The sequence below is a fragment of the Corylus avellana genome, chromosome 3, assembly GCF_965113065.1.
Source record: "Corylus avellana chromosome 3, dhCorAvel1.hap1.2, whole genome shotgun sequence".
NCBI lineage: Eukaryota > Viridiplantae > Streptophyta > Magnoliopsida > Fagales > Betulaceae > Corylus > Corylus avellana.
In genome coordinates this window covers 22,253,825-22,261,262 of record NC_142492.1, presented here as the reverse complement: position 1 = coordinate 22,261,262, position 7,438 = coordinate 22,253,825, and positions in this window count along the sequence as shown.

Here is a 7,438-nt window from a genome sequence, read left to right as displayed (position 1 = left end):
TGTTCATTCAAATGTTTGAGGACTAGTGAGGACAGCGTCACAGGGATGACATATGTATTTTGTGATCTTTGTTGATGATTTTTCTAGAAAGGTTTGGGAATACTTCATGTGGCACAAATCAGAGACGTTTTGCCAAGTTCAATTTGTGGAAAGCTGAAGTGGAGAACCAGACTAGGAAGAAGGTTAAGTGCCTCTGGATAGATAATGGAACTGAGTACACAAACGACAAGTTCAGGGATTTTTGTGAGCAGCATGGTTTAAAGAGACATTTCACAATACGCAAGACACCACAACAAAATGGTGTGGCGGAAAGGATGAACAGGTTTATTGCAGAAAGAACACGATGTTTTAGGTAGAATGGTGGACTTGCAAAGATTTTTTGGGCAGATGCAGTGAGTATGGCATGCTACTTGATCAACAGGTCACCGATGGTAGCACTAAATGGGAAAGTTGCAGAGGAGGTGTGGACAGGTAATATGGTAGATTACTCTAGTTTGAGAGTATTTGGTTGTCCAGCCTATGTGCACATACCTAGTGAAGAACGATCGAAGCTTGATCCAAAGTCTAGACAATGTGTCTTTCTAGGATATGGGAAAGGGGTTAAGGGTTACAAGTTTTGGGATCCGAATGCAAACAAGGCGGTGATCAATAGAGACGTGGTATTTGATGAAAATTCCATGTTGAAGAGTACTCAGGGTGAAGAGCAGCAAGTGCCAGAAAGTAGTAGCTGTGATAAGCAGGTGGTGCAGGTGGAGTTAGAGACTCCTGTGCAAGAGAACACTTCTTATGGTACAAAGGCCTCTACTTCAGGAGTTAAAGAGCATTACCCTATAGCCACAGACAGGCCTAGATGCTCTATCAAGCCATAAACCTGGTACGGTTTTGAAGACATGGTTTCCTATGCCCTTATCATTAGCAAGGGAGATCCTACTACTTTTCAAGAGGTTATCAATTGCCAAGAGAAGAGCAGATGGGTAGGTGCTATGAAGGAAGAGATGGAATCTCTGCATAAAAATCAGACATGGGATTTGGTGGAGCTTCTAGAGAGGAATAGGGCGATAGGGTGCAAATGGGTGTTCAAGAAAAAGGAAGCAATATCAAAAAAAATGGAGAAAAGTTCAAGGCTCGCCTAGTAGCAAAGAGTTACCCACAACAGAAATGGGATGATTATGAGGAAATATTTTTTCCAGTGGTTAGACATACTTCCATCATAGCGGTATTGGCGTTGGTAGCTCATTATGACATGGCATTGGAGCAAATGGATGTGAAGACAGCTTTTCCCCATGGTGATTTGGAGAAATAGATTTAAATGGAGCAGCCAGAAGGGTTTAGTCAACCTGGACAGGAGCACTTGGTTTGTAATTGAAGAAGTTACTTTATGGGCTGAAGCAGTCTCCAAGGCAGTGGTATATGTGGTTTGACTCCTACATGATCAAAATTGGCTACACTAGATGTGAGTATGACTGTTGTGTGTATGTGAGGATCCTTGATGATGACTCATTTATTTTTCTGTTGCTGTATATGGATGATATGCTTATTGCAACTAAGAGTATAGTGGATGTCAACAAACTGAAGGTTTTGATGAGTAGAGAATTTGACATGAAAGATTTGGGCCCAGCCAAGAAGATTCTTGGGATGGAAATTCCCAAGGACAGGGATACCAAGAGATTGTGGCTATCTTAAGCCGGCTATGTGAAGAAAGTGTTGGAGAGGTTTAGCATGGAGAATGCGAAACAGGTGAGTACACCTTTGCTGAATCATTTTCGTTTGTCTACCTCACAGTGTCCAAAGACAGTTGAAGAAGCTGAAGACATGTCTAAGGTCCCACATGCCAGTGGAGTGGGTTGTCTGATGTATGTTATGGTATGTACCAGGCCAAATTTGGCTCATACAGTGAGTGTGGTGAGAAAATACATGGCAAATCTGGGAAGACAGCACTATGATGCAGTTAAATGGATTTTCAGATACTTGAAAGGTACTACAGGCTATGGCATCACTTTTGTCAGACAGAAGTGTGATTTATCAGTTGTGAGATATGTGGATGCAGATTCTGCAGGGGACTTGAATGACAGAAGATCGACCACGGGTTATGTGTTCACTCTTGTAGGAGGACCCATATGTTGGAGGTCTATGATCCACTCCACGGTTGCGATGTCCACGACTGAGGCGGAGTACATGGCTGCGACTGAGGCTGCAAAGGAAGCTTTGTGGCTCACAGGGTTAGTCAGGGAGCTTGGTATTCAGCAAGGTGGAGTTCCATTGTATTGTGAGAGTCAGAATGCCATTTATTTGGCAAAGAGCCAGGTGTATCATGCGATAACCAAGCATATTGATATGAGGTTTCACAAAATCAGAGAATTGGTTGCTACAGGTAATTATTACTTAAGAAAATTCACACTTCTGAGAATGCAGCGGACATGTTGACGAAGTTTGTTATTGCAGAAAAGTTCAAGCATTGCTTGGACTTGACAAATGTCTCCTAGTGCTAGAAAGGAGAGGAAAGGAGGCGGCATCCCCAAACCTATTACTTATAGGTAGAGGCCTAATACTTGATTATCTTCAAAGAGGTGAATACTCGCCAAGGTGGAGATTGCTGGAACAAGTGGCTCATTGATAAGTGCTAGAATATTCATATTTTCAGCCATTAACTTGCATGTTTTAATCCTTTAGTTTTGGTTAATTAGGCCATTTTACTTCCTTTTTGTATTTTCTTTGTTTTATAGGCTTTTGGAAGAAAATAAAGCGTTTCTGGAAAAATTCCAAGCTTAAAGGGCAAATTGGGAAGATCTAGAAGATATGATTAAGCTTAACCAATCATGGTTAAAGTTTAATCAAATAAAGGAAAGGATTAATTCGGAATTTCTCAATTTGAAGTCAAATCGGATTGGATGCAAAATTGGATTCTGAATACGTCTCGGTATTTTGGCCATAACTTTCAGCTCAGATATCCGATTGAGGTGATTCAAGCGGCATTGGAAAGATAACTAAAACTTATACAATTTATTGTGAAATAGCATTTTCCCAATTCGGAGCGCCGCAAGGCCAAACTCACGCCGCCAAATAGGACCGCAATTCTGGGCGAATCCTATTCCGATTTGGGCTTAGGTTTTCTTTAACCTAATTGGGCTTGGACTTAAATCTCCGAAATTCCTAGGATTACTAGGGCTTCTAGGACTCTCCTAAGCCCTATAAATAGACCTCTAAGCCTCACAATTGAGGAGGATCAGACGAAGACGCGCCGGGGGCGCTGTTCTTGGTCGCTTTCCGTGTTTTCTGGGTTTTTGTAGCTTGGAACTCGAATTCTTTTGTAAGTTTTTAATTTTAATGAAGTAATTTAGTTTCTTTATGATTTATTTTGTCATGAGAGGCTAATTCTTCAACTAAGGTTGAAGATGAAGCCTCACCATTGATTAGTTTTATATTTTTATGTTTCGTTCGTACAAATCCGTCGTTTAATGTAATGTATGTTCGTTTCAGTTCAATTGTGTGACAAAATTGTGATTGATTGTTGTTTATAAATCGTGAAAATGTTGGATATTCGTTGTGTTTCATCCAACGGATACATCGAATGATTTGATTGAGACTTATATCCATTGTGATTTACGGATACAATGGATGATTTGATCTCAATTGGATATTCGTTATGATTTGTAATAGAGATGGATTCATCGAATGATTCAATTGGTTTATAAAAAAACAATAAAACATATATATAGGGTTTAATTGTTTGTCGGATGCATGAATGAAAACATAAGAATGTATGCTTTGATTTGGTGAGGTGAATTCTAAAACCTTAGTCGTTTATCTTTTGATTATTTTTATTTTATTTAGTTTATGTTAGTTTATTTTCAAAATCAAAATCATTCGGAACTAGGTTAAGATATAATTGATTTAGATAGAAATTAAATTTCACAAACACAATTCCCTGTGGATCGACCTCGCACTTGCACACACAGTATATTGCACACGACTCGTGCGCTTACGAGTACAATTAAATTTGTACATCAAATTTTGGAGTCGTTGCCGGGGATTTGTTTGTTTGTGAAAATTGATTTTTGTTTAAATTGATTTTATTTTTCTACTAGTTATTTTCTTTTTACAGTTTGTTGCCTTTTATTTTTATTTTTTTTATTTGTTTCTGTTTATAGTTACTAATAAAAATAAAAAAATAAAAAAAATAAAAATAAAAAAGAGAAAAAGTTGTTTGTTTTTGTTGTTTCTGTTGCAGCTCTGCCGAAGGAACTAGTCCCTGCCAAAGCACTTGATTGCACATCACCTACACTCAAGCGCATTCGAGCCTAACGCAGCAAGCATCCCGCGTGCCTACGCTCGACACTTCCGCAGGTGCGCGCGAGCGCACACCCCGCGCCCATGTACGCTCGATCGCACATCACTTGCGCTCGAGTGCACCTTCACAGACCACACCAAAACGGGCCAGCACCTTGCATTTTGCCAAACTTATGTTTGGTCCGTTCTGTGAGTTTTTGTTTTGATTTTTTGTTTTTAATTTTTGGTATTTTTGTTTATTTTATTTTTTTTAAAAAAAAAAAACCAAAAAAAAAAATCCAAAAAAAAAAATTTTGGTTAATGTTTCATGTGGAAGTGTGCTTTGTTTAAAGAGTGAGGATAAGCATGAATTTTCCTTTAGGTAATTTTAATGCTACCCTTAGTTGTAGGACACCCGCTTTTTCCAATCATCCTCATCATTTTCACCCATATGGACCATGTTCATACTGCTCTAACCCGTATCATAGTTCAGGTAATTGTCCATCTTGGGGAAAATTTTCCAATTTTTCATATGAGCAGATGAACACCAATTTCTCCAGTTTGGGGTCTGAATCAAATTTCAATTGCTACACCCTCGATTGGAGCAACCATTCTAATTTCTCGTGGCAAGCTAATGCTACGGGAAATTATACTCCCCAATTTGATGAATTGCACCATCCTGAATATCCGCAGTTCGACAACCAATCCTCTACCCCTTCACCCTGCAATTATCCTCCACAAGATTTATCATTGGAAAACACCCTCAAAGAGTTCATACAGTCTAATGGCCAAACCTTGCAAGAGCTTAAAAATGCCACCATGGTCAACTCCCAAGCCATAAATGAAGTGAAGAATGCAGCCATGGCCAACACTCAAGCAATTGAAAAGTTGGAAGGACAGCTTGGTTATTTAGTTGCTGAACTCACTAGAATAGAGGAAGAAGAGCTTCAAAGTCAGTTGATGGCTGAAAGGCACTACATGATTGATGAGGATGATTCTAGCAATCCTTATCATGAGCATGTCAAAGCCACCACCCCAATTAGGAGAGAGAAAATTGTTGAGGAGACTGTTGATGAGACAAGTCTAGAGGACCCATTGGGAAAGTGCTTTGCTCAATTTGGATGTGACCTAGACCTTGACAAGTTACTTGAGCAAGCTGATGCCTTATTGGACTCCACTCCTAATATGCGAATTGAAAATGGGGAAACCACTGAGATATCATTCCCTAACTCACCCTCATTAGCAGCTGAGCCTTTCATTGTGGGTAACCATGAGGAGAAAGAAAAAGAGGAGCAAGTTGATCACATTGAGCCCCCATCAACTCCAAATCTGTCCAGTGACAAGGGAGTGAGTACTGAAGCTCACTCCTTCATCAAAATTCCTCTTGAGACAATTCATGAACCCCAACCTTCAATTCTTCAATGTCTCAAAGAGCCGTCTCATGCTGAAATTCTCAAGGATCTATGCACACAAGGTCACAAATCTAGGAACCATGTTCATAAGAAGATCCTTCGAAGCAAACAACTAGGCTACCTGAGACGGCAAAACATCCTTCCAGAGGGATATCAAATTCTTAAGAAGAAAGGATGGAAGGGATTGGTTGGACACCCAAATGATCGAGGAAAGTGTGGTATTCTTTCTTTCTTTTTATTTTCAGCACTTTATTTTGATTTCTTTTCCTTTTTGTCATTTCATTTTGTGTCATTTTCTTTTTATTTCTATCAGCAATTAATCTTTTGATATTTGTTTCTATGAGAAAATATTGCTGCTAGATTTTGACAGGTGTTTTGGTGTTCAAGTTTAGGGGACGCCCTGGCCTTTGCACACTCGAGTTTCCGCATCCTACGGTATTGTGTCTCTTGCTACATTGGGGACAATGTGTCATTTAAGTTTGGGGGTGTGGACAAACACATTGTCTTTTTGTTTGTTTGTGTCTTTTTGTTTGTTTTTATCTGTTTGTTTTGTTTTAAAAAAAAAATTGTGCTATGTTGTTGATTGGTCATGAGTTACATCATAACTGTGGTTTGCATGTCATTAGTGTGTTTAACTTTTTGAACACTACATGTCATTAGAAATCCGAGTCCTTTGACTCATTCGGTGGATTAGAGAGACTTCACATGTCTGAGTTGATTATCACAAGCACACTAGCATAAAGTTTGTGAGGTATGAGATTTGGATTGATTAGGGTGTGCCTTGTGATTTGTAGGATGAAGTGTTGATGAAACCATGGCTTGAAGATAAAAAACTTAAAAAAAAAAAAAAAAAATTGTCATCATCAGTTTGAGCTTTTCATTGAGTAATCGGATCTCATGCCTCACTAAGCATTGAGTGTTCGCGTAAAAAGATGAGAAATTCAACTTGGTTGACTGTATGACTAGTTTGGCTTCGTAGCCTTTTTGACTTGAGTAATTAAGCCTTAGGGGTGTTTTACATCTAGTGCCCTAAAACCATCTGGTTTGGGAGTCACTGGCCCAATACTCGTTACATAGGTCAATTAGAAAGCTTAAGGGAGCCGAACATTGCACAGCTTACACAAAAAAATGAAAAAAATATATATATATATATATATATAAAATGCATGTCTTGATCTAAGCCTTTAGTGTTTTCATTTGTGTAAATTCCTATGAATTTTGAGGTACACCAAACTTTGAGAAAAATTGAAGCCTCTTAACTTTGTGTTAGTCTCACTTTGCACATTTGGAGCTTGTGTTGTCTCAAATTTCCACCTTTGAGTTGAATGATTTGTGGTTGGCTTGATTTGATTGTGGTGTTTACTTTGTTAAACCTGCTCATGATATGAGAACCATATGTTTGTATGAAAATTGTGTCTGTCAATGACATAGTGCTAAAAATGTTTGTGGGTATCATTTCTATTAAACCCTCACGAGACTTCACTCGTCCTCTAGGGATGCCTAGGGGTTTAAAAGGCTTGTTGCATACGCTAAATGCAATCGTACATCCCACGAAAGATGGATTTATCTTTTGTTTTCTGTTTTTCCATTCTTGTTTTTAGTTTTGTATTGCTAAGGGACTAGCAATATGTAAGTTTGGCGGTGTGTTAAGTGCTAGAATATTCATATTTTCAGCCATTAACTTGCAAGTTTTAATCCTTTAGTTTTGGTTAATTAGGCCATTTTACTTCCTTTTTGTATTTTCTTTGTTTTCTAGGCTT